This window comes from Manis pentadactyla, chromosome 10 (assembly GCF_030020395.1).
Source record: "Manis pentadactyla isolate mManPen7 chromosome 10, mManPen7.hap1, whole genome shotgun sequence".
NCBI lineage: Eukaryota > Metazoa > Chordata > Mammalia > Pholidota > Manidae > Manis > Manis pentadactyla.
The window spans coordinates 30,497,753-30,525,551 of record NC_080028.1 but is presented as its reverse complement, the minus strand read 5'-3'; the positions used below and the strand labels follow the sequence as shown (position 1 = coordinate 30,525,551).

At 39.4% G+C, this 27,799-nt stretch overlaps 1 pseudogene; it reads left to right on the top strand.

The window, feature by feature from the left end:
- The first annotated feature begins 18,046 nt into the window (after nucleotides 1–18,046).
- Nucleotides 18,047–27,799, top strand: part of LOC118915041 (olfactory receptor 8S1-like) — a 28,539-nt pseudogene continuing 18,786 nt past the window's right edge.

Below are 27,799 nucleotides of genomic sequence, written 5' to 3'. Positions count from 1 at the left end.
AGAACGGCTGGGAAATGCAAATTCCTGGTTAACTTAAGTTTAGTGTGTATCTGATCTGGCCAATAAACAATGACTCCTTGGAGCTACAGTGAAGGATGGAAGTTTTCTCTAAAATTCCACTTAATAGATCATTCCTGGAGATCTAAAATACAGTAGATTGATTATAGACAAACATCAAACTTGCTGAGATTTTATCTTGATATTTCCCTCCACAAAAAAAGAAATCATAATTATGTGCCATGATAGAGATGTTAGCTAAACCTATAATGGCAGTCACACTGCAATATACAAATGTATCAATTCAACATGTTATAAACGTGTACTCCATACACTTCCACAAATACACATGTCAATTATATATCAATTTAAAATTTTCAAATAAAAATAAAAAGGTTTTAATGCAAAAATTTCACATAAGTTGAGTACCTTCTCTCTGTGGTCCAACACTCAGCCCCAGAGATGAGGATGCTTCCATGAGAATGTGAAGCTGGAACCTGTGATTGTGCTGTAAGCTGCTCTGTGCCACACTTGTATAGCATGAGCTTTCGCAGGGTGAGCCAATGCAAATTGGATAATTGCATAAGTAAATGTTTCTGATTTTTAAAATATATTTAATCATCAAAATGTTCATCTCAGTTATGTTTAAAGATACAGTTCCCTGTGATATGGGAAAATAAGCTGAGAGGTGAAACAAGTCTCACTATACACCTTCCTTAATAATTCCCAACAAGGTATCTCCCCAGTAAGTGGGCAATAGAAAAGACTTCCCAGCTTGCCTACTTTCAAAGTCCGCAAGACTTCAGGGTTTACAGCTAAAGTTTCAACCTTAAAGTTCTATAGCCTGTATCTTGAGAATCCTGTAGGACTTCCATAAGCTTCACTCTTCTACTTAATGAGTTTAAAGTTTGGCTTCAGACCTTAGGGAATATAGCTTTCTAGCTCTACTGAGTTACACCAGCTTTATTAGCCTACCTGGTCCCCTTAAGCTAGATTATATCTGAAAGTTACTTGCTTCACTGGTATTGTTTGCCCATATATAGAGTCACAAAAGCAGGTAAATGAAAGGTAGCCTCTGTGTTGGGTTGGGGATGATCTGAGAGAAGTCTCTCTGTGCTCTTTCTAGAATCAGACTATTTCCCACTGAATTTACTTGTGACAGTGGCAGGACAAAGGCACAATTCAGATGATAAGTTTCTCAGATGGTTATATGTCCTTTCTCACTGAGACTTGTAAACAGAAAAACATAACATGCTTTATGAAATACGGTTATAGAAATATTCATTCTACTGTGCATCATGATTACCTGAAGAAAATGAATTCTTATATCATGGTAAGAATTGAGCCAAAAGATTACATTTTTGCAAGAAAATCTCAGACCTCCATGATTTTTCTAAAGGTTCCCCCCACTCCCACATGGAGACTTCCAATTTCTGCTTAATTCTGCCCACATAGCCTTCAGTGGCTGCCTGTCTCAGGCACCTCCTTTCACCTTGAGTTCTCTCACCATCTTCTCCTTGTGCTGTAGACTGAGTTCCAGACACTAAGAAGTTTATGGTTGTTTCTGTCCCTGGAGGCTCTTGTCCTCGGTTGTTTTCAGCATCTACTAAATAAACTCTCTCTATGCTCTTCAGTGTTGCATGTGCACTGGGTGTGGAAACTGCAGTGATCTGGGAAACTGACACCAGAAGCAAAGAGGTTCGCAGTCTAGGAAGGAGTGGGGAAAAAGCAAAACACAGTATAAAGAGACAAGTGGTCTGAGATCCTCCTCCTTCCCTAAATATGTAAATAGATTCTAAATACCTGTAATAAAAGGTTTACTTTTCTGTTACTAAGCACCCCATCAGCTCTGGTCATAAACAATATTCGTTGTTAAAGGAGAAAAGGAGGAGCAGGATCCAGATAAGATTCTAAAGGAAATACTGAGGTATGCGAACTTGTCCTTCCATGCACTCAAACCACAAATATTGTGATCCTTCTTCCCTTTTCAGGTGGCCTAGGGACATTAAAGGCCTTTATCCTCTTCTAAGTTTCTTATATCCCCAATAATAGTTACCAGACCATCTGCCTTTCAGCACTAGATCTATCTCTCCTCTAGTCTTCAATAATCTATCCAGTCATTTATGTAATTAACTAAAATTTTCTGTGTGATTGCACTGAGTAGATAAATGTTGAGACGTTTTTTCTTAGAATATCTTCTTGGAAATGATATAAGATCATTGGATATAAACAAGGTAATAATTTATACTGACACTGATATTCGTTGCCTCTTAGAATTCACTGAATTTTAAGTTTGGGCAAATGTTAGTTTAGGTAAAATGAATTCACATTATATAGCAGTATAAACTTGAGCCAAAAGTCGTAACATGAAAGGTGATAACTACTTGTGATTATTTTTTAAATGACCCAGAAAATGCAATTCCTTGCTGTACTCCTCTTTAAAGTGATACATGACATGAACATATACAGGAAACCAAGAGGTGACCTACCTGAGAAGAGCTCAAAACACAGCTAACCAGACAAATTATGAAATGACATATTTGGTTAAGAGCTTCACCCTGGCCTCTACTTTCTTCTTACCCTCTGCTCTTCTCTATATAAGCACCCACACTTCTCTCTCTCCACCTCTTTCTGAATTTCAGAATGCCATTCAACTTCAATTGAACTGAGGCCTCTGTGTTCCCTCTCTCAAGGTAGGTGAAGAGAATTTGAAATTAGTGCTTATTTTTCACTGCAAGGTTGAAATAAGCCCAATTTTCAGTTGGTCACAGTCAGAGGATCTACTTTGGGAGCCAGTGGAGTAAACCATGGACTCTTACAAGGACAGCTTTCACAGGCCCTGCTGACAGGCTGTATGGACTGTCAGCACAAAAGAGAGGTTTTCGAGCATTGGATCTCTAACATACCGTTTCCACAAAGTCCTTTGGATGTGCTGGAGTCTCATTTGGCTGAATACTGGAAACTAAAAGCGGGATGTAGGCAGGTCTGCACTTTTAGTGAATGTGGACAAACTAGAGAGCAAATACAGGTCAAATGTGTGACCAAAATCAGATAGTAAATTACAATTTTGAGAAATTGTCCAGTTAAAGTGATTAGACTAAATTGACTGTTTTTACAGAAAAATACAAATAATTGTTTATTTCAACAAGAATTTACGAACTCAAACACAAGAAAATTGACTTTCCATCTGGTCAATCATCTTTGCTGCACAATCTGAATCAATTTGGGCCAGCAAACTGGGCTTCAAAGTACTCACCAGGTAGAGAAGTAATTCAAATATGGGATCTGATTAAGGGTGGGAGTATGGGTACTTGCGTAAATAAGAAATAAGAACAGAAAGGAAAGTTATGAATACATGGGCTGGACCAGCAGGAATGGAATCTGTTATAGTAAAATCCTTGGGCAAGAACAACCTGAAACTGGTGAAATTTCCCTGGGGGAAAGCTGGGGAATTCAGAGTCAGCTGAGAGTTCTGGCCGATAGGTCAGGATGACTATAAGCAGTTACCACACCAAGAAGGAGGGCTCAACTGCTTTTTGACAAAAGCACCAAGAACACACAGTAGGAAAGGGTAGTGATTAATGGTGTTGGAACTGAAAAGCTTCATGCAAAAAGTGAAACTAGACCCTATCTTACACCACTCACAAATGTTAACTTTAAATGGATTAAGGGCTTAAACATAAGACTTGAAACCTTAAAACTCACAGAAGAAAACACAGGAAGAAAGCTCTTTGATCCAGATGATTTTTTGAATATGACATCTAAAGCACAAATAAATAAAAGCAAAAATAAATAAATGGGACTATCAAACTTGAAGTCTTCTGCACATCAGAAGAAACAATAACAAAGAAGAAAAGGCAACCTACAGAGTTGGGGTAAATATTTCTTTTCAAACCATATATATAACATAGGGTTAATGTTCAGACTATATAAGGAACTCATCCAACTCAAAAAGATACAAAATCCAATTTAAAAAATGAGCAAATCACCTAAACAGACATTTTTCCAAGAAAGACATCTAAATGGCCAACAGGTACATGAAAAGATGCTCAACAGCACTAATCATCATGGAAATTCAAATGAAAATCATGGTGAAATATCACCTCACATAGTGATATTTTGGCCGCTATCCAAAAGACAAGAAATAAGAAGTGTTGGTGAGGATGTGGAGAAAAGGGAATCTTTTTACAGTTTTGGTGGGAATATGATTGGTACAGCAAATATGGAAAATAATATGGAGGTTCCTCAATAAAATAGAAATATAACTACCATATGATCCTTAAATTCCACTTTGGGCATATATCCAAAGGAAATGAAATTAATATTTCAAAAAGATATCTACACTCCCATGTTCATTATAGCATTACTCACAATAGCAGAAATGAAAACAACCTAAGTGTCCATCATTGGATTAATGGATAAAGAAGATGTAGTATGTATATATGTATATATGCAGAGGAATATATGCCATGAGACCAAAGGAAACCTTGTCATTGGTAAAACATGAATGAAACAAGAGGACATAATGCTTAGTGAAATTATCCAGAGAAAGACAAATATTTTATGATCTCACTAATTTGTTGGGGGGGATGCACAAACCCAAAAACTCAGAAACAGTGAGTAGAATGTTGGTTACCACAGGCCATGGATGTGAGGGAGATGGGGAGATGCTGTCAAAACCTTCAGTTATAAGATGAATAAGCTCTGGGTGGCTCATATAAAGCCTGGTGACTGTAGTTAACAATACTCTCTTGTACACGGGAAATTTGTTGAGACTTTGTAACTATGTGAGTGTTGGATGTGTTAATTAACCAGATCATGATAATCATTTCACAAAGTATATGTATGTCAAGTCATCACATTGTGTATTTTAAATATATAACATCTAATTTTCAATTATAACTCAATGAATCTGAAAAGGAAGGAAGGAAGGAAGGAAGGAGGGAGGGAAAGAAGGAAGGAAGGAAGAAATGGAGGAAGGGAGGGAGGAAGGGAGGGAGGGGGAGGGAGGGAGGGAGGGGAAGGGAGGTGAGCTTAGAAGGAAAGGGAAGGGAAGTAAAGGAAAGGGAAGAGAAGGGAACGGAAAGCAGCAGACACCCACAGTTCCCATCCAGGGTTTCCATGGAGGGCCAGAAGCAATATCACCTAAGAAGTGATGTCACCCTAAAAGTGACATGACTGGATCCAGGCACAAGAAGGTGATATCACCGGAAGCAGAAGTGATGACACCGGATATGAGATCAGTCCAGAAGTGACATCATTCCGAGCTGGTGTATATAAGTGATGTTCAGAAAATAAACTGTCACTTGTCCACCATCAGCGGTCAGTGAATCTCCTGATCCCAGCTTTGGTTTCCATGTCTTTCTTATATACTTCTCTGTGTTTTCTTTAATCTCCCCATCCACTCCTCTCAGGTTCAGATGGTTATCCCTCATTCAATTATTTACTCAGTGTCTCTCCATATCTAATTAGTGCTAAGAGCAAATTTGGTTTGCTTAGATTTCATCATTTTTGAAATTATTATGGCAGTTATATATATTGTCAGTTTTAATTCTCAGAATCAGATTGAGATGCCCGTGTGTGCAACAGTATGTGTGGATAAGTGGACAGGAATTCGACTGCAATGAAAGAGATTGTCTATTTTACAGGTGAGAATATTGGGGGTGCCTGAAAGAAATCTAACATCACACCTTTGTTGGTTTTGCATGTATATGATGTCTCTATGCCCTCAGTCCCTGCCCATGGATGTCAAAATACCTCTCAGTCCCTGCCCATGGAATAATTTTGAACTTGTTGCTTGATTTTTAAGAGCCTCCATCATCCAAGATTAAGTTCTTTCTCCAGTCAGAACTCCTGACACTCCCCCAATGGCCTCTCCGCCATCCCAAATGAGGCTCACCCAAAATAATCTCCATTGGCAATGGCTAAAATTCAGCCACTAGAGGTTCGTTCTATTAAAATAAGTGTGGCCCTACAGAAAAATTGGAACAACACTTGGAGACACAGCACATGAATCTGGGTTCACATGTAACTCCATCATGCGCAGAAGATGTGTATGTTTCCCAAGGCATCAGGCAGTGAGGTTTCCTTTTTGGTAAAAGGAAATATAACAAGTGTTTGCAACTTCATCCACTTAACTCAAAAAGTGCTAGTGACCCAGAAAGTGTTAATTAGTGATTGAGTGAGTGAATTAATAGCAGACTGAGGTCTGGAGACTAAGGAAAGTGAGAACATCTCTTCTCCCAGGAAGGACTGGACAGATCGACCAGAATGGGGGCTTCCAGGGGGGCAGTGAACATTCCTATGTTCATGGGGGCAGGGATCCATAAAGAGGAGAAATAGGAGGAAGCTGATGCTAATAGAGTAGGGAAGACAAATTTTCGCAAACGATTTCCCACCCCACAAACCTGCAGTGGCTCTTACCCACTTTCCTGGTACCCCCACCACCTCCCTCCGCTGAACCGGTGGTTGAGGTCGGCAGTAGTGGTTTTCAATAACATTAGTTTCTGGGTCTCAGAAAATAGGATACACGTGGGCCACCACGAACCCACTAATGGTGTTTACATGTTCTCCGCTCTTCTACTTAGAACGGAAGTTTAAGCCAAAGGAATTTCACTCTGCCTAATCATCCAGGGCCTCAGGCCAGGCAACTTTTGCACAGAAAACAAAGTCTCTGTTATGAATGCTCAATGTCACTCAGGAAAGAGACGTGCTCTTCCTGGGCAGCTGAGCACAGAATCCCACCTGATCCAAGGCAGCAGTGCGCTGAGGCAGAGAGAGATGGGCATCGGGAGGCATGGAGGGAAGGAGATTCTGGGTGTAAGTACATACCTTTAGAGGTCAGGAGGAGACCTGAAGAGGAGAGAAGAACAGAGACAGAAAAAGCTGGGAAAAAGAAGGAAAAAGTTTCAGAGAAATATCTGACCCACCGAGTTGCCTATTTTTTCTAGTACAGAAGACATCCGTTTCTCTCTCCTGCCCCAGGTGAACTTGTCTCAAGCCACTAATTCTTCACACATAAGGGAACCAGTTATTCTAAAAACAGCACAGATTATTTTCTTTGTCATAGAAAACCACAAATGTGCAAGAAAACACCGTGGCCAAACTCTGGATATACTCAGAGGGAAAAATCTCCCTCATCCTCACCTCCCCAATACCTCTCCACAGGCCAGTCTCCACCCTGGGAGTGCAGATTCCTCTCACCTGATCCTAGGTCCTGCCTTGCAGATGTCTCTGCATTTATTTCTCACTGTGAATCTAAATAAAGTGCTACAGCTCTCTGCAAATGAGTACTTTAGGATCTAGACTTTTGGGATGGCATCTCTGTTTAGGTGGCCATGTGTTGGCCACTGGAGCCTGGCATTTCAGAGACATCTTGCCAATGACATCTGCTCCCTGGAGTCACAGCCTGAAGTCAGATCCAATTCAATGCCTGTGTAAAATTAACTTTCTAACCCACAGGGAGTTCTTTGGCATGGGGGACTTTTGGAGCTTCTGGGATGACATCACAGTTTTTTTTTTTTCCTTTTTTTTTTTTTAATTGAAGGGTAGTTGACAACAGTATTACATTACATTAGTTTCAGGTGTACAACAGAGTGATTCAACATTTATATACATGATAATTCTAGGTACCATTTATCACCATACCAAGTTGTTACAATATTTTGACTATATTCCTTATGCTATACATTACATCCCAGTTACTTATTTATTTTACAATTGGAAGTGTGTTTATATATACATATATATATATATGTATATATATTTTGTGCGGGCATCTCTCATATTTATTGATCAAATAGTTGTTAACAACAATAAATTTCTGTATAGGGGGGTCAATACTCAATGCACAATCATTAATCCACCCAAAGCCTAATTTTCGTCAGTCTCCAATCTTCTGATGCATAATGAAGAAATTCTTACATGGAGTACAAATTCTTACATAGTGAATAAGTTACATGGTGAACAGTGCAAGGGCAGTCATCACAGAAGCTTTCGGTTTTGTTCATGCATTATGAACTATACACAGTCAGTTCAAATATGAATATTCATTTGATTTTTAAACTTGATTTATATGTGGATGCCACACTTCTCTCTTTATTATTATTATTTTTAATAAAATGCTGAAGTGGTAGGTAGATACAAGATAAAGGTAGAAAACAGAGTTTAGTGTTGTAAGAGAGCAAATGTAGATGATCAGGTGTGTGCCTGTAGACTATGTGTTATTCCGAGCTAGACGAGGGCAATAAACATCCATGTATGCAGAAGATTTCTCTCAGAACATGAGGGGGTGAGGTTCTAAGCCTCACCTCTGCTGCTCCCATTTTCTCACCAGATGGCCCCCTGCGACTGTGCCTGTCTTAGGTTGTTCCTCCCTTGAGGAATCTTACCCGTCTCTGGCTAACCAGTCATCTTCCGGGGCCATACAGGGAAATGTTAAGTTGGTAAGTGAGAGAGAAGCCTTATTGTTTGAAAAGGTTAGCTTTTTACTTCTTTGCATATTTATGCCCTGTGGCTTCTATGCCCAGCATTTGTCTTGAGGTGTCTTTACCACTTGGAAGAATTATGATACTCGGTAAATTCGACATGTGGCACGAGTTCTATTTAAAGTTTGTGATTAGGTAGGAAGAAGAAAAGCTATAGAAGTAGCAGGCAGAAGAAAACCTGGGAAGATTGATTATTTCTTTGACATATCTTCTTGTAGAGTAACTTCAGCATGGATAGGTTTTAAACTACTAATTAAATTGTGCACACACTAACATAATAGGAATATAGTTACCTAACCACAGCATACCTGTAATTACCAGCCATCTCCAGTGAAACCAAGAAAACCAGTTAGGCACCTTAGGCATTTGTGAAAACTTATCTATGATATGGTGGATATTGTCCGACTGAACTTAAACAGTCTGAGAGAATTCAGATAAACTAGAACAACCCATTCCTGGGGACTGTTCATATCCCATATGATCTTTTAACGATAAATAGTCTGTGGTTGTAAGATTTTGGAGTGCTACAATTTGCACTTCTCCTAATTCTTGGTTGAGTTCCAACAGTATAGATCCAGTCCAATTTTTGTTTTACTGTATGCACAGGCCAGCTTAGATATCTCCTTCATCATTCCCATGGCAAGTCCAGGAACTGGTGGGATGAGTGCATCTACACCTGTGACAGTGCGTGGATCTTTGTTGGAGTTTTCTTTTTTTTTTTTTTTGCTGATCATCTTCTGTCATGAGTCTTCCCGAGAGTGCTGATGTTGGAAGTTCTTCTTCATATCGTATCTTAGTTCATTTTCGGGGTAGCCAAATTAGGCTTTGATCCTCTGTATATACACAAACAGACCCTTTGCCTACACTTTTATATGCCCTTTATATCATTGTGTAGAACTCATTAGAGGTCACCACATAGGAACTTGTTTTTTTTGTTTTTTTGTTTTTTTTTTTAATCATTAATCTACACTTACATGACGAATACTTTGTTTACTAGGCTCTCCCCTATACCAGGTCTCCCCTATAATCCCCTTTACAGTCACTGTCCATCAGCATAGCAAAATGTTGTAGAATCACTACTTGCCTTCTCTGTGTTGTACAGCCCTACCCTTTCTCCCAACCCGCTATGGATGCTAATCTTAATACCCCTCTTTTTCTGCCCCCCCTTATCCCTCCCTACCCACCCATCCTCCCCAGTCCCTTTCCCTTTGATACCTGTTAGTCCATTCTTGAGTTCTGTGATTCTGTTGCTGTTTTGTTCCTTCAGTTTTTCCTTTGTTCTTATATTCCACAGATGAGTGAAATCATTTGGTATTTCTCTTTCTCCGCTTGGCTTGTTTCACTGAGCATAATACACTCTAGCTCCATCCATGTTGCTGGAATTGGTAGGATTTGCCCTTTTCTTATGGCTGAGTAGTATTCCATTGTGTATATGTACCACATCTTCTTTATCCATTCATCTATCGATGGACATTTAGGTTGCTTCCAATTCTTGGCTATTGTAAATAGTGCTGCGATAAACATAGGGGTGCATTGTTCTTTCTCATTCTTGATTGCTGCGTTCTTAGGGTAAATTCCTAGGAGTGCAATTCCTGGGTCAAATGGTATGTCTGTTTTGAGCATTTTGATGTACCTCCATACTGCTTTCCACAATGGTTGAACAAGTTTACATTCCCACCAGCAGTGTAGGAGGGTTCCCCTTTCTGAACAGCCTCACCAACATTTGTTGTTTTTTGTCTTTTGGATGGCAGCCATCCTTACTGGTGTGAGGTGATACCTCATTGTAGTTTTAATTTGCATTTCTCTGATAATTAGCGATGTGGAGCATCTTTTCAAGTGTCTGTTGGCCATCTGTATTTCTTTTTTGGAGAACCGTCTGTTCAGTTCCTTTGCCCATTTTTTAATTGGGTTATTTGTTTTTTGTTTGTTGAGGCGTGTGAGCTCTTTATATATTCTGGACGTCAAGCCTTTATCGGATGTGTCATTTTCGAAGATATTCTCCCATACTCTAGGGTTCCTTTTTGTTCTATTGATGGTGTCTTTTGCTGTACAGAAGCTTTTCAGCTTAATATAGTCCCATTTGTTCATTTTTGCTGTTGTTTTCCTTGCCCAGGGAGATATGTTCAAGAAGAGGTCACTCATGTTTATGTCTAAGAGGTTTTTGCCTATGTTTTCTTCCAAGAGTTTAATGGTTTCGTGACTTACATTCAAGTCTTTGATCCATTTTGAGTTTACTTTTGTATATGGGGTTAGACAATGGTCCAGTTCCATTCTCCTACATGTAGCTGTTCAGTTTTGCCAGCACCATCTGTTGAAGAGACTGTCATTTCGCCATTGTATGTCCTTGGCTCCTTTATCAAATATTAATTGACCATATATGTCTGGGTTAATGTCTGGATTCTCTAGTCTGTTCCATTGGTCTGTGGCTCTGTTCTTGTGCCAGTACCAAATTGTCTTGATAACTATGGCTTTATAATAGAGCTTGAAGTTGGGGAGTGAGATCCCCCCTACTTTATTCTTCTTTCTCAGGATTGCTTTGGCTATTCGGGGTCTTTGGTGCTTCCATATGAATTTTTGAATTATTTGTTCCAGTTCATTGAAGAATGTTGCTGGTAGTTTCATAGGGATTGCATCAAATCTGTATATTGCTTTGGGCAGGATGGCCATTTTTACGATATTAATTCTTCCTAGCCATGAGCATGGGATGCGTTTCCATCTGTTAGTGTCCCCTTTAATTTCTTTTAAGAGTGACTTGTAGTTTTCAGAATATAAGTCTTTCACTTCTTTGGTTAGGTTTATTCCTAGGTATTTTATTTTTTTTGATGCAATTGTGAACGGAGTTGTTTTCCTGATTTCTCTTTCTGTTGGTTCATTGTTGTTATATAGGAAAGCCACAGATTTCTGTGTGTTGATTTTGTATCCTGCAACTTTGCTGTATTCCGATATCAGTTCTAGTAGTTCTGGGGTGGAGTCTTTAGGGTTTTTTATGTACAGTATCATGTCATCTGCAAATAGTGACAGTTTGACTTCTTCTTTCCTGTCTAGTTCCCGATCTCAGTGGAAATGCTTTCAGCTTCTCGCTATTCAATATAATGTTGGCTGTGGGTTTTTCATAGATGGCCTTTATTATGTTGAGGTACTTGCCCTCTATTCCCATTTTGCTGAGAGTTTTTATCATGAATGGTTGTTGATCTTTGTCAAATGCTTTTTCAGCATCTATGGAGATGATCATGTGGTTTTTGTCTTTCTTTTTGTTGATGTGGTGGATGATATTGATGGACTTTTGAATGTTGTGCCATCCTTGCATCCCTGGGATGAATCCCACTTGGTCATGTTATACGATGGTTTTGATGTATTTTTGAATTCGGTTTGCTAAAATTTTGTTGAGTATTTTTGCGTCTACGTTCATCAGGGATATTGGTCTGTAGTTTTCTTTTTTGGTGGTGTCTTTGCCTGGTTTTGGTATTAGGGTGATGTTAGCTTCATAGAATGAGTTTGGGAGTATCCCCTCCTCTTCTATTTCTTGGAAAACTTTAAGGAGAATGGGTATTATGTCTTCCCTGTATGTCTGATAAAATTCCGAGGTAAATCCATCTGGCCCGGGGGTTTTGTTCTTTGGTAGTTTTTTGATTACTGCTTCAATTTCGTTGCTGGTAATTGGTCTGTTTAGATTTTCTGTTTCTTTTTGGGTCAGTCTTGGAAGGTTGTATTTTTCTAGGAAGTTGTCCATTTCTCCTAGGTTTTCCAGCTTGTTAGCATATAGGTTTTCATAGTAGTCTCTAATAATTCTTTGTATTTCTGCGGGGTCCGTCGTGATTTTTTCCTTTCTCATTTCTGATACTGTTGATTTGTGTTGACTCTCTTTTCCTCTTAATAAGTCTGCTAGAGGCTTATCTATTTTGTTAATTTTCTCGAAGAACCACCTCTTGGTTTCATTGATTTTTGCTATTGTTTTATTCTTCTCAATTTTATTTATTTCTTCTCTGATCTTTATTATGTCCCTCCTTCTGCTGACCTTAGGCCTCATTTGTTCTTCTTTTTCCAGTTTCGATAGTTGTGACATTAGACCGTTCATTTGGGATTGCTCTTCCTTTTTTAAATATGCTTGGATTGCTATATACTTTCCTCTTAAGACTGCTTTTGCTGTGTCCCACAGAAGTTGGGGCTTAGTGTTGTTGTTGTCATTTGTTTCCATATATTGCTGGATCTCCATTTTGATTTGGTCATTGATCCATTGATTATTTAGGAGCGTGTTGTTTAGCCTCCATGTGTTTGTGAGCCTTTTTGCTTTCTTTGAGCAGTTTATTTCTAGTTTAATGCCTTTGTAGTCTGAAAAGTTGGTTGGTAGGGTTTCAATCTTTTGGAATTTACTGAGTCTGTTTTTGTGTCCTAGTATGTGGTCTATTCTGGAGAATGTTCCATGTGCACTTGAGAAGAATGTGTATCCTGTTGCTTTTGGATGTAGAGTTCTGTAGATGTCTATTAGGTCCATCTGTTCTAGTGTGTTGTTCAGTGCCTCTGTGTCCTTACTTATTTTCTGTCTGGTGGATCTGTCCTTTGGAGTGAGTGGTGTGTTGAAGTCTCCTAGAATGAATGCATTGCATTCTATTTCCTCCTTTAGTTCTATTAATATTTGTTTCAGGTATGTTGGTGCTCCTGTATTGGGTGCATATATATTTATAATTGTTATATCCTCTTGATGGACTGAGCCCTTTATCATTATGTAATGTCCTTCTTTGTCTTTTGTTACTTTCTTTATTTTGAAGTCTGTTTTGTCTGATACCAGAATTGCAACACCTGCTTTCTTCTCTCTGTTGTTTGCTTGAAATATCTTTTTCCATCCCTTGACTTTAAGTCTGTGCACGTCTTTGGGTTTGAGGTGAGTCTCTTGTAAGCAGCATATGGATGGATCTTGCTTTTTTATCCATTCTATTACTCTGTGTCTTTTGATTGGTGTATTCAGTCCATTTACATTTACGGTGATTATTGAAAGGTATGAATTTATTGCCATTGCAGTCTTTAAGTTTGTGGTTACCAAAGGTTTAAGGTTAGCTTCTTTACTATCTTACTATCTAACTTAACTCGCTTGTTGAGCTATTATAAACACAGTCTGATGATTCTTTATTTCTCTCCCTTCTTATTCCTCCTCCTCCCTTCTTCATATGTTGGGTGTTTTGTTGTGTGCTCTTTTTAGGAGTGCTCCCATCTAGAGCAATCCCTGTAGGATGCCCTGTAGAGGTGGTTTGTGGGAGGCAAATTCCCTCAACTTTTGCTTGTGTGGGAATTGTTTAATCCCTCCTTCATATTTAAATGATAATCGTGCTGGATACAGCATTCTTGGTTCAAGGCCCTTCTCTTTCATTGCGTTAAATATATCATGCCATTCTCTTCTGGCCTGTAAGGTTTCTGTTGAGAAGTCTGATGATAGCCTGATGAGTTTTCCTTCATAGGTGACCTTTTTCTTCTCTCTAGCTGCCTTTAAAACTCTGTCCTTGAGCTTTTTCTATGCCATTTTAATTATTATTATTATGTGTCTTGGTGTTGTCCTCCTAGGATCCTTTCTGTTGGGAGTTCTGTACACTTCCATGGTCTGATCAATTATTTCCTCCCCCAGTTTGGGGAAGTTTCCAGCAATTATTTCTTCAAATACTCTTTCTATTCCTTTTTCTCTTCTTCTGGTACCCTTATAATGCAGATATTGTTCCTTTTGTATTGGTCACACAGTTCTCATAATATTGTTTCATTCCTGGAGATCCTTTTATCTCTCTCTGTGTCAGCTTCTATGTGTTCCTATTCTCTGGTTTCTATTCCATTGATGGCCTCTTACATCTTATCCATTCTGCTTGTAAGTGCTTCCAAAGATTGTTTCACTTCTGTACTCTCCATCCGACTGTCTGTAATCTCCCTCCAGACTTCATCTGTTTGCTCTTGTATATTTCTCTGCATCTCTGTCAGCATGTTTACGATTTTTATTTTGAATTCTTTTTCAGGAAAACTGATTAGGTCTGTCTCCTTCTCAGGTGTTGACTCTGTGATCTTTGTGTGCCTCAGATTTTGCCTTTTCATGGGGATAGAGATAGTTTGCAGAGCTGACATGAGTGACGGCTGGGAGAACATCCCTTCTTGTCCTTCTTGTTGGTTTGTGGCCCTCCGCTCACGGAGAACAGTGACCTCTAGTGGCTTGTGCTGGGCAGCTGCATGCAGACAGGTTTTCTGATTCTTGCCCAGCTGCTATGGAGTTTATCTCCGCTGTTGCTGTGGGTGTAGCCTGCCTCCGGCCGCTGCTCTATATGGAGGAGCCGCGTTGGAGGGGAAACGGCCGGGAGGCTGTTTATCTCCGTGAGGGGCCTCTGAGCTGCCCTGCTGTCCAGGAGGTTAGGGTGCCTGGAGTTCACCCAATTCCCTGCTGCTTGGCTAGGTGTCCCGGGGCACTTCTGTCCAGCAGTGGGGTCCCTGTCCCTTTAAGACTTCCAAAAAGCACTCGCTTTCTTTGTCCCCAGGGTGCCGGCCGCGGGGACCAGCTCACAGGTCTTACTGTCCTGTTTCCCTGGTTGTCAGCACCCCACGCATGCACTGTGTCTGTGCTCTGGTGTGGAATGCTAGGGCTGGGTATTTATCAGTCCTGGGCTCCCGCTCCCTCCCTGCTCTGAGTCTTCTCCTCCCGCCAGGGAGGTGGGGTGAGGGGCGCTCGGGTCCTGCCAGGCCAGGGCTTGTATCTTACCCACTTCGTGAGGCACTGAGTTCTCGCATGTGTAGATGTAGTCTGGCTGTTGTCCTGTGTTTTCTGGTCTCCCTTTTAGGAAGAGTTGTCTTTGTTGTATTTTCAAAAGTATATGTGGTTCTGGGAGGAGATTTCTGCTGCTCTACTCATGCCGACATCTTGGCTCCTTTCTTATGGCTAATTTTAATAAATAAATGGAAATTTGTTTTATATCAAGACCATGATAACTTAAGCAAATGATTTCCCAAGTGACATCTCAATGAGCAAGGACTCAAATATCAACAGAGCCATTATGTAGAATGAATCTACACAGATACCAAGGGAGTCAAATTATTTAGAAAAATGATTAAGTTCATTACTTTTTTTTCTTTTACCTTATTTTGTAAATAAAGTGAGTCAGCAACTCACTTCCAAATAAATTTCCATTGCTTCATGGAGACAATCTTAATACTCTTGGACCCATGTTGTCTCCAGTCAACTCTCTCTAGAATAACAAAGTTTCACACATAACGCTTCTTGGCATTGTGTTAACCCAGTAGTTCTAAAGGCCACATCCAAGCTAGCTCCACAAATTTAAACTTAGTAACTTTCTTGAGTGCAGTTGCAAGAGTTGTTGAGTACAAGACTAATTTCAAATTGTGACTACTGGGAATAGCAGAATTGTCATTCCTCTGAACTTCTAAAGCAGGGAGCTATTGCTCAGGCTGTCTAAAGACAGCTGTTTTTAGGATTAGTTAGACCATATAATCCTTTGAGTGGCTGAGTCATGTTATAAAGAATCATGTGGAAATCAAAATGACGACATGCTTGGATGAAGACACTTGAGATCATTTGACAGAAGGAACTTCACTGTGGCTATTTCAAATTGTTACTGCAGAATCCAGCAATACATTTAGTTATCAATAGGATTTTATGAACTTAACTATGTTTCAGTTCATTCACCCTCTTAGAAACTGGACTTAAATCACACTTCTGGGGTTTCCTGGGCATCAGAATGCCGCTGTTGGACAGAATCTGCAGATGATGAGGATTTGGGTTGTGGGAAAGGCTTTGAAGCTGGGATCATGGATGAATAACTGGATGTAGATAAATAAGAGCTCAGGAGCCACCCTTGCTGGGTAATGAAATCTGGGCTGGATGTTGCATTATCAGGTACCAAGCAACTCAGGATTAGCTGAAACCAAGAATCAAGCTGGGCACCACGAATTCTGAAAGTTATCAAAGAACAGGTGATAGGCTGTCAGGACAGATTGAAATCTACAGGTAAGATTATTCAACTGTTATAAACTACATATTGAGTCTTAGAAAATACTAGAAACCAAGGACAGAACATAATCTGGGCACCAGGAAGGGACTTGGGACTTGGACCCTGAGAAAACATTTAGGGATCAAGATCAGAGAGATTCAAAACAGTGCTGAGGGTTTTAAGCAGCTTTCTAGACTGGGGGAGAAAGGTGAGATTACTTCCTCTGTAGCAAGGGTCAGCAGCAACTGAAGATTTCAACTGAAGACAGGGCACAAGCTGTCACAGGACTGCAAGGCTAAGTCCCTGTTCTTCTCTTTCACTCACCTTGTTCTAGCCTGTCTGAGGCAGTTGTCCAGAGCCTGTTGCTCTGGAGAGGGGCTTTCACCCTGGCTGCTTGTCTGAGCACCAGCATGATTCTTGTTCACATTTTCTGCTTGCTTCCTTATCTGGAGTTCTCTGCCCAACTCAGATATGCGCCCATCCCAGAAAATAGTGTGAGGGAAAGGGCCAAAGGTACACCCACAGCCCCTCCATACTTCCTGCCTCCTTTGCTGCTCTTCCTTTGGAAATCAGTCACATGCAGCCCTCTCCCCTTATGAGTGTGAAAGGCTGTAACTTTGGGAGGGAACCACTCCAACGCGATTTCTAAATGCCAACCATCAACTACCTTGGTGATCTCTACATGATCTTCTTATGCCTCCTTCAGGAAGCAGCAAGTGCTGTAACTGTCACAGCAAACACTTTAATTTCTGACAGTGCATTACCCTGCAAGAGAATTTATATATTATCTGACTTCTCCTTGCAATTGTAACCTAAAGTAATGGTGATGAAAATAATAATAATAATCTATGAGCTTTTTGTGTAGTTATGTTTCTAAATAATTTCTACATATTACATTTTATTCTTGCAAAAACCTTATGAGGTTGGTGCTATTATCACCTCATTTTACAGACAGGAAAAGTCAGATACAGAATAGTTAAGCCACTTGTACAAAATCTTACAGCTAACGAGAGTTGGAGCTGGCATTTGAACTGAGTGACTACACTATATGGCTTATTCACACTCTAGGGTTAACTAAAAAGAACTCTCCCATTTCCTAATTCTTTACCTTTGAGTGCCTGTTCCCTCAATCTACAGGTCTCTCTGGACAAAGCTTACACTTAAAATCTTTGATCAAGCACCTCAATATTAACTCATTACTGACTCTTCCATAGAACTGCCATTGCATTTGTGACAACGATTTCTAATTGCCTGTCTTTCATTCACTGAAACGCAGCCATCAAAATGAGAGACCGTGCCTTGTTCCTGTTACATTTAAAGTGACTGACATAAAAGATGGTCTAGTGTAGAAGTTAAAATTTCATTTGCTGGTTAGCTGTGATAATAAAAGAGAATCAATGCAAAGTGCAAACTCACTGGCTAATGGAAGCAACTTCACTGCCATGACTTTTCACATAATCTTTAGGATACAGCCTTTATAAATGGCCTTGGGGACCCACAGAACCACCACTGAATTCCTCCTCCTCAGGCTTCTTCTGATCCCCCTTGCAGGCTGTGCTCTTTGGACTCTTCCTGCAGCTATACCTCCTGATGATGATGGGGAACCTGACGCTGCTATTGGTCATCAGGGCTGATTCCCACTTCCACACACCCATGTGCTTCTTCCTGGGACACCTCTCCTTCCTGGATCTTGGTTTATGTTCAGTCATCGTGCCCAAGATGGAGAATCTCCTGTCTGAGGTAAAAACCATCTCAGTAAGGGGCTGCCCGCCTCAAGGCTTCTTTGCGTTTATCACCACAGGGACTGAAGCCTGCCTGCTCTCAGTGATGGCCTGCGACCGCTGTGCCGCCATCTGCCACCCTCTGCTCTACAGCCAGGTGATGAGGAAACAGCTGTGTGTGCAGCTTGTGTGGGTCTAATGGGCCTTGGGTTTTTTGAATGTTCTTATCAACATCTTCCTAGCTGCCAACTTGGACTTCTGTGAGAACCATGCCATCCGCCACTACAGCTGTGAGGTTTCCGCTCTCCCCCTGTCCTTCTCTGATGTCTCCACCAACCTCATGGTTCTCTTTTTCTCCAGTCTGCTACATGGGCTTGGCACCCTCCTCCCAATAGCCTTCTCTTATGTCCGCATTGCCTCCACCATCCTGAGCATCTGTTCCACCTCAGGCAGAAGCAAGACCTTCTCCATCTGCTCCTCCCACCTCACAACACTGAGCTTTCTTTAAGGATCCGATTTTCTCTGCTATCTCATGCCAACCTCAGGATCCCCCATGGAGTTGATCTCCTTGCAGTACAGTGTGGTCACTCCCATGCCGAATCCCTCATCTACAGCCGAGAGAACAAGGAGGTGAAGGCAGCTGTGAGATGAACACTGGGAAAGTATTTGTCATGCTCCCATTGAAAAAACAAAGATAGAAAGTAACATAGAATGAGGATAATATGTAGCCAAACATGGGAACTGGCATCACAAAGACTTCCTATGTCTACACAATGTCAGACGCTACAAGGTAAATTGTATGAATAAGAAATGAACATAGATTCATTAGAGGGGTGTTAATTTAGTCCAAATAGAGGGGAAACAATGGGTTAAATAACCATTTCAGTCCAGAAATGTGGTTATGAATGTGTTGGTGCGTTACTCTCTTTACACCCCAGAGAATCATTACGATCTCCTTACAAGGTAGAATAGTTACATCTTGAATCATTATTTGATACTGAATTTAGGGAAAGGCACTGAAAGGTATTAGCTTCACTATTAAAAGAATATGCAGATCATTGGGTAAAAACGCATAGACTTGGGCTCATGTAGAATAATGAACATCAGTTGGAGAAGCCCTTGAAGATAGATGAAAGCTGCTGAAATTTCTGAAAGAAACAAGTTCCCATATTAGGACAGAGGTCAGACTCAAATAAACCTTCGAAGAACAATGCTGTTTCTTGCCAGCACTTGCCAATTGGGAATTCCACTCTCAATCTGCAGAGGAACCTTGCTCATCCCCTTTTCTGGGCTCTACCTGGGCCACTTGTCCCTGAAGAGTGAGGGGAACACTCTTGGGAAGACAGAACAAGGAAAAGCAGACTTACTGGTACAATGCAGGGCTGCTGGCTGACCTGAGCTAGGACAGGCTCAGGGTGGTCACGGGACCAGCGCCTGCCTGTTCTGCAGCTCAAGGCCAGTCTTCCTCCTCAGAGGAAAGACCTGGGATAAAAGGGATCTACAACAACTTCTTTAAAATATGGGGAAATAGCACGGGTCCTAGGCAGAGTTTTGAAACTGAACTACGGTGAAGGTCTCTACCTTCCTGTTGTGCACCTCATTCCTCTTCATCTCTGCTCTCTGCAGTCCCTTCCTAGTATATCACCAGCTGCCCACTTTGTTAGTAGGTTACACAAAAGGAAACATTGAAATTCCACTTTCCCAATAGCAAATTTCTTGCGTGATACATTCTTTCAGTCATAACACAAAATTTAGACAAACGTATTTCATTCCCTGTAATATTTTGATATCTATTTCTTCTTTGAATACTTGGATAATTCCAATAATTATTAACCAATTAACCAATCGATTGTCAACCAAAGGCATTTCTCCTATAGATTATATTCTAAAAAATGTTTATCAGCATAGATGTTGTTATATGATATATAAAGTGTGTTTTTAGAAACTTTGTTGCTTTTAAGCTGTTTCTATTCACATTTGATTCTACTTTTTGGCCTAGCAGTGTGTCAATCATAGCACCTACCATATACTCATTTCTAAGTAGTGAGATATTCCTCTGTTGCCAGGGGACTTAGATAGTATATGTCAAATTATTTGATATTGCCTTTTATTTAATGTTTAGTGTATTTAAAATATGGTAATTTGATGCTCTAATACTAACATGCCTCTTTAAAAATATTTTTTTTTAAGTCTACAAATAGAAGAAAGATTTTCATTCTACTGTACTGTCAGTCATCTGTCTGACTCAGGCAGGGGAAGGATATGTGAGGAAGAATTTTGTGCCAAATAAAACTCCACTTTCCCAGGTTGAAGACATCATAGGCTCCTTTATTCCTGTCTTCCCTGCCTAGATTTTCTGTAGATGGGGAAATGGGTGTGGTGTGGTGGTTGATGAGGGCAGATCTGTACTGACACCTTAAAAGATTTTGGCCCCAGTTGCTACCAACCTCCTTTAAAATAAACACCCCTCTCTGTTGAGCTCCATGATCCATCTTGACACAGCAGGATAAGTCCAAATCAACAACTTCTGCAATATTGTACATTTTATGTCTAGTATCAATCATACAACATGCACAATAGTGTATCTAGATTTTCCTACTAAATATTATATCATAAGAATTTTTCCATGTTAATGCAAATGCATTGCAAACCTTTGTTTTATTTATTTAAAAGTCCTTTCAGCATCTGTCCCAAAGTTTACTGAGTTTAAGTTTTACTGCTATTAGACATGTTTACTTGTTAAACTTTTATATTTGATTTCTTCAGGTCACTTAGAACAGAATTTGAGTTAGGCTTTCCTCCTCATAAATATCATTGTATTAAACTACTTTGTACAGAACATTTCTGTGATGATATTTAAAATACTTAAAATAATTTCTGAGCTGTAGTTATTAGTTTTCCGGATAAAAATACTAATGAGTCTCTTGTTGCACATTAACAGATAGCTTTCCAAAAGCATTGACTAGTTTACTCAACTAGTAAAGTTTACTAGTAAATTAGTAAAACTAGTAAAGTTTCTGATGCTGGAAAGGATGCACATGTCTGTTTCTCCTGTGCATTATAACCATTGCCTTAAAAAAATATACTGGTTTGAAAAGCAAGAGATGGTATGAATTTTATAAGTTCATATATTTTTGGTTATTAGTGGCAATGAAGCATTGTCTATGTTTATTAATTATACTTATTCTTCTGGAAATACTTTTTCATTGTTTTACCCACCCCAATATATGGTAGTTATTGATTTTTCTTATGAGTTTGAATGCTATGATAAATGTGCTAAACCTAACGTGTCTTGGTTAATACCAATTTTTATTTTATTGGAATGACTGTGCTTTAGATTATCTTTCTTTTCAACATAATTGTTAAATTAAAAGACATGTACTTTGTAAGAGTAACTGCTATTTCCTTTTTTTTAATTGAAATATTATTGACATACAACACTGTATTAGTTTTATATATACAGCATAATGGTTTCAGTGTGTCTGTTAACTTGTTTTTTTGGCTTTATATTTTTGGTCAACAAATCTCTTTTACACAGCAAATTTACAGGAGGTGATTTTCCTGAAAAGTCCCAGAGAGAAGATGCACCCCTTAGACTGTCAATTACAGATTATTCCTTCCCTGCTTGGGTAATCAGGCAGATACCCCTTTGACCACACTTTATATTTTCAACTTCCGCTAAACTCAGAAAAGAGTTTAGAAAAGATGACTATGAGTCATTGCATCACTGAGATGTTCGAAAGCCACACGTAAGACATCCCACTGGTCCCTGTCATATCGAAAACAGTGCTTGAAAATTATGTCCGACTTTAGATTGTGACTATACAGTATGAAAGCCGTTGCCCTCACCATGCCCTGGGCTGCCAAGGCCGATAATCAAACTAACCAGCTGCCTGAACAAAGCTGATCTGTGAGCTGCTCAAACACAAATGATAGTATGTGTGACTAAAACAGGACATTACAAGAAAATACCTCTTTATGTTTCTAAATTAAAGTTAAATTCTCTAATTTTAATGTTAATTGCATAGCATTTAATAAATGCATTTCAAAACAAGTGTTATTAATGCAAAGTGTTGCACCATCTATAATCCAGTTTGAATTCTTTTAATACAGTATTTTAAGACTTTATTATAATATAAAACTTTAGTCCCAAATATTTACTTTGGACCCCTGACCAAATTTTCATTAGCATACTTATAAGCCATGAAGACTTTGTGCCCATTGGGAGTTTATTCAAATCCCTAAATCAAACAGTTTTATAAAAACCTACTATCTAAGGGAGACTTCACAAAATGAGATTCTTTCTTTTGGCTCCAATAAAAATTTAATATTTTAATTGTGATGAAGATAATCTTTTGTGGGAGGAAAATAGCATGTATGTGCTAAATATTATTCGTGTGTGTATATATCAATATCTATCAATCAGTATGATATTTGCCAACAATAATAAAACATCATACATTTTTGACAACCAGCTTTATAATGTGAATGTATTAGGGATTTGTACATCTAAATACTTGGAAGCAGCTAGATATTGTACCTGGCTTTTTGTACATACAGAACATAATGAGAATTAGAAAAATCATATAAGCAGCTATGGGCCTAGCTCTGTCATAAATTACTTTACAAGTTAGGATCTATCATTTCTGCTATCTAGGCCCAAGGTATTTACTTGAATGATGTGAACAGGAAGAGGGATGGGCTCATCTCAGAAGGCGATTCTATCAGTTTTCCAAACATCCCTCACAGGTCCTTCTGAGCCAGTGCGTCACCCGGCTCAGCCTGACTAGGCCAATCCTGTCACCAAGTTCAATCATTTTAAAGTTTCCAAAGTCATTAGATAGAAGAGCCCACTTGCATAGCAGCCTACGGTGGTAGTACCCATCTTCAAAGCTTAATAATCGCCATACAATGTAAATTGATTGCAAAGTAGCATTTTTTAAAGGACCACCTATAGAAAAATGTTTGAACTAATCCATTCAGACAATCCTGTGAGATAAAGTCAGACATTAAACAGATGAATGGGACAGAACTTATTCTCCTGAAGAATAACATTTTAGTGATGTGGGTAATTCCCCCTCCTAGCCTGTAAGTTTTCCAGGCAGAAGAATATGTTATCTTACTGAGAATCTCCAATTTATTTTTCAGTATTAAGAATATATTGGGATGGAAATATATGCTTCTTCAGATAACATTTTTAAAATTAATCTTCCATTACTCTCCTAAGCAATGTAACCACCTGGTCCTATGTGTGTTAATTATTATATTTGGATCATATAAAATATATCTGACATTTCTGCCATCAAAATAGTCATGTTGAAAAAAATCTGAAAACGTAATTTATACTGCCCATGCTGATGTATATTTTAGTTGATAATTAATTCCTGGAGATAAAGCTATCCCCTGAAAATGTATGTTTGCTTAAAGACTAGTCTACACATGAGCCCTTTTTGGTACCAGAGTGTAGGTTGAGAGTTCATAGACTTCCCCCAAAAAATATCCAAATACAAATTTTTGTGTTTTCAGTTGCTTCAGTCATTTCATCATCAGGTTGTTTATATTGAGAAATGCAGCTAGTGTGACTACAGGAGAATAGTATGGATGCAAGGAGGGTGCACAGCCAGCTCCTAGGGAATTCACACATGAGGCATCCAGCTAATAAGTATGAAATCTTTTTTTTTTAATTAAGGTATCATTGATATGCATTCTTATGCTCAGATTTCACATAAGCAACATTCTGGTTACTACATTGCCCCTATTATCAATGCCCCGACACATAGCTCATTACAGTTACTGTCCATCAGCATAGTAAGATGCTATAGAGTCACTACTTGTCTTCTCTGTGTTATACTTCCTTCCCCATCCCCTCCCTACATTATGAGTGCTAATCATAATGCCCCTTAATCCCCTTATCCCTCCCTTCCCACCCAGTTCCTGAGGTTCCTTTCTCTTTGGTAACTGTTAGCTATTCTTGGGTTCTGTGAGTCTGCTCACAAGTTAACTGCTCAGAAGTTAAGAAGAAGGTAGAGCCCAGGGTGGTTTTCTCAACAAAATACTTATTTCGCAGTTTGCCTGGGTAGCTGTGCTTGAGCACATCTCAGGTAGGTCACCTCTAGTTTTCTGCATACGTTAATTTCAGATATCACCCTAAAGAGAAGTGGAGCAAGACATTGCATTTTCTGGGTGATTAAAAAATAATCACAAATAATTATCACCTTCCATCCTTTCACTTTTGGCTCAAGTTTATACTACAGTTTAATAAGAACTCATTTTACCTAAATTAACATTTGCCCAAATGTAAACTTTAGTAAATTCTGAGAGACAAAGATTATCAATGCCATTGTATATTATTAACTTGTTTGGATCCAATAAACTTATATCATTTCCAAGAAAAAGTCTCACAATTTATCTACTCAGTGCAATTCCACAGAAAATAGTTGTTAATTATGTAAGTACTGGATAAACAGATTAATGAAGATAGGATGAGAGGGAGATGTAGTGCTGGAAGGCAGACATGGTCTGGGCAGATATTATTAGGAATGTGAGAAACTCAGAAGTGCATTAACTCCTTTGATTTCTGAAGGCCACCTGAAATGGGAAGGGCCACAGGGCTTGCGGTTTGAGTGCATGGAAGGCAAACTTCACACACCTCAGTATTTCCCTTTGAATCTTCTCTGGATTCTGCTTTTTCTCTTCTCCCTTAACGACCAATATTTGTGAAGACAAGACTTGATTGGGTGGTTAATAACAAGACAAGTAAGTATTTTCAGTACCTGTGTTTATGATCTCTTTATGTATTTAGGGAAGGAAGAGGACCTCAGACCACTTAAGGATATCTTCTAGACGTGCTGGTGCCACTTCTCCCCCAGCTGGGAACCTCTTGGCTTCTGGTGTCAGTTTCCCAGATCATTGCAGTTTCCACACCCAGTGCACATCCAACACTAAAGAGCATAGAGAGAGTTTATTTAGTAGGTGCTGAAAACAACTGAGGACAAGGGCCTCCAAGGACAGAAACATCCATAAAGTTTGTCTGGATGTCTGGAACTCAGTCTGCAACACAAGGAAAGGATGGTGAGAGAACTCAAGAAAGGAGGTGCCTGAGAAGTGGGACCCTGAAGGCCATGTGGGCGGAAGTAAGCAGAAATTGGATGTCTCCATGTGGGAATGAGGGGAACCTTTAAAAAAATCTTGTAGGTCTGAGATTTTCTGGCACAAATTTCATCCTTTTGCTCGACTCTAACTATGATATGAGAAGTCACCTTTCATCAGGTGATCACAATGTGCAGTAGAGGCAATATTTCTGTAGACTTATTTCAGGAAGCATCCATGTTAAGTTTTCCTGTTTACAAGTTTCAGTGAGGAAGGACAAATGACCATCTCAGATGGATATGCCTAAGGACACTTTTAATCTGACAAGAGCACAAGAGGCTATACTTGCTTTACCTGCGTCTGTGACTCTATTTATGGGCAAAGAATATCAGTGAAACATGTGACCTTCAGATACAATCTAGCTTAAGGGACCCAGATAGTTTGATGGAGCTGGTGTAACTTAGCAGTTCCAAAAGGTTGTATTCCCTCAGGTCATAGTCTAAGACAAAAATTAAACTCATTACCGAGAAGAGAGGAGCTCATAGAAGTCTCAGGGGATTTCATGATATAGGCTATAGAACTGCAGGTTGAAGCTTTTCTGTAAACCCTGGAGTCTTGTGGGCTTTGAAAGTAGACCAGCTGGGAAAGCTTTTCCTTTTGGCCACTTACTGGGGAGATACCTTGTTGGAAATGATGAAGGAAGGTGTATAGTGAGACTTAACTCACCTGACAGCTTGCTTCCCCATCGCACAGGGAACTGTATCTCTAAACATAATTGGGATGAACATTTTGATGATTAAATATATTTACAAAATCAGAAACAGTTACTTATGCATCTATCCACTTTGCCTTGGCTGCCCCTGTGAAACCTCGTGCTGTCCTAGTGCGGCAAAGAGCAGCTTGTGACACAGTCACAGGTTCCAGCCTCTCATTCTCATGGAAGCATCCTCATCTCTCGGGCTGAGTTGTTGGACCACAGTGAGAAGGTACTCAGCTTATGTGACATTTTTCCCTTAAAACCTTTTTATTTTTATTTGAAAATTTTAAATTGACATATAATTTACATGCGCCTTTGTGGAACTGTATTGAGTACAATTTTATAACATGTTGAATTGATACACTTGTGTATTGCAGGATGCCTGCCATTATAACGTTAGCTAACATCTCCATCATGGCACATAATTATGATTTTTTTTTTGTGGTGGGAAATTTCAAGATACAGTCTCAGCAAGTTTGATGTTTGTCTATAATCATTCTACTGTATTTTAGATCTCCAGGAATTATCCATTAAGTGAAATTTGAGAGAAAACTTCCATCCTTCACTGTAGCCCCAAGGATTCATTGTTTTTTGGCCAGATCAGATACACACTAAACTTAAGTTAACCAGTAATTTGCATTTCCCAGCTGGTCTGGATTTCTCACTGTGTTCTCCTTCTCTCTTACTCTTGTTTTTCACCAATCCTCCCCTTTTCCTCCATAAACTATGTCTTCTGCTCTAGTTCTTAGCATCTAGCTCAGATAGCAAAATGCTTTTCTACTAAATTGTCTGCCTCATGAAGTAGTCTCGATATTTCCTTGTGTCACTTTCTATTAGATTTTAGAAACTTGCTTCTGGTGAATGCATGGCGGATCCTCCTGTATTTGGGTTGTCTTATTTCCCTTTGGATGCTCCCACCTTTCTTAGGCCTGGGTCTCTCAAAGCCCAAATACTTGATAATACTGTGCATCCTTTCCCCCAGTTGTTGAATCTTCCCCAGATTTAAGATGCAACATGTTTGCTTTATGCTCCCTTCTGTGATGGTTAGGTGACTTGATGCCATGTAGTTCAATGAACTGCATAGCAGAGGGACACAGGTTAGAAAAAGCAAATAACCCGATTAAATGGGCAGAGGATATGAAGAGACAGTTCTCCCAAGAAGAAATTCATATGGCCAACAGACACATTAAAAGATGCTTCACATCACTAATCAGTACGGAAATGCAAATTAAGACCACAATGAGATATCACCTCACACCAGTAAGAATGGCCAGCATCGAAAAGACTATAAGGACAACAAATGCTGGCAAGGATGTGGAGAAAGGGGAGCCCTCCTGCAGTGCCGGTGGGAATGTAAGCTAGTTCAACCATTGTGGAAAGCAATATGGAGGTTCCTCAAACACTAAAAATAGAAATACCATTTTACCCTGAAATCCCACTCCTTGGAATATACCCAAAGAATACAACTTCTCAGATTCAAAAATACACATGCACGCCTATGTTTATTGCAGCACTTTTTACAATAGCCCAAATATGGAAGCAACCTAAGTGTCCATCAGTAGATGAATGGATAAAGAAGAGGTGGTACATATATACAATGGAATACTATTCAACCATATGAAAGAAACAAATCTTTCCATTAACAACAACATGGATGGAAATGGAGGACATTATGCTCAGTGAAATAAGCCAGGCAGAGAAAGACAAATGCCAAATATTTTCCCTCATTTGTGGATTATAACAATGAAGCAAAACTGAAGGAACAAAATGGCAGCTGACTCA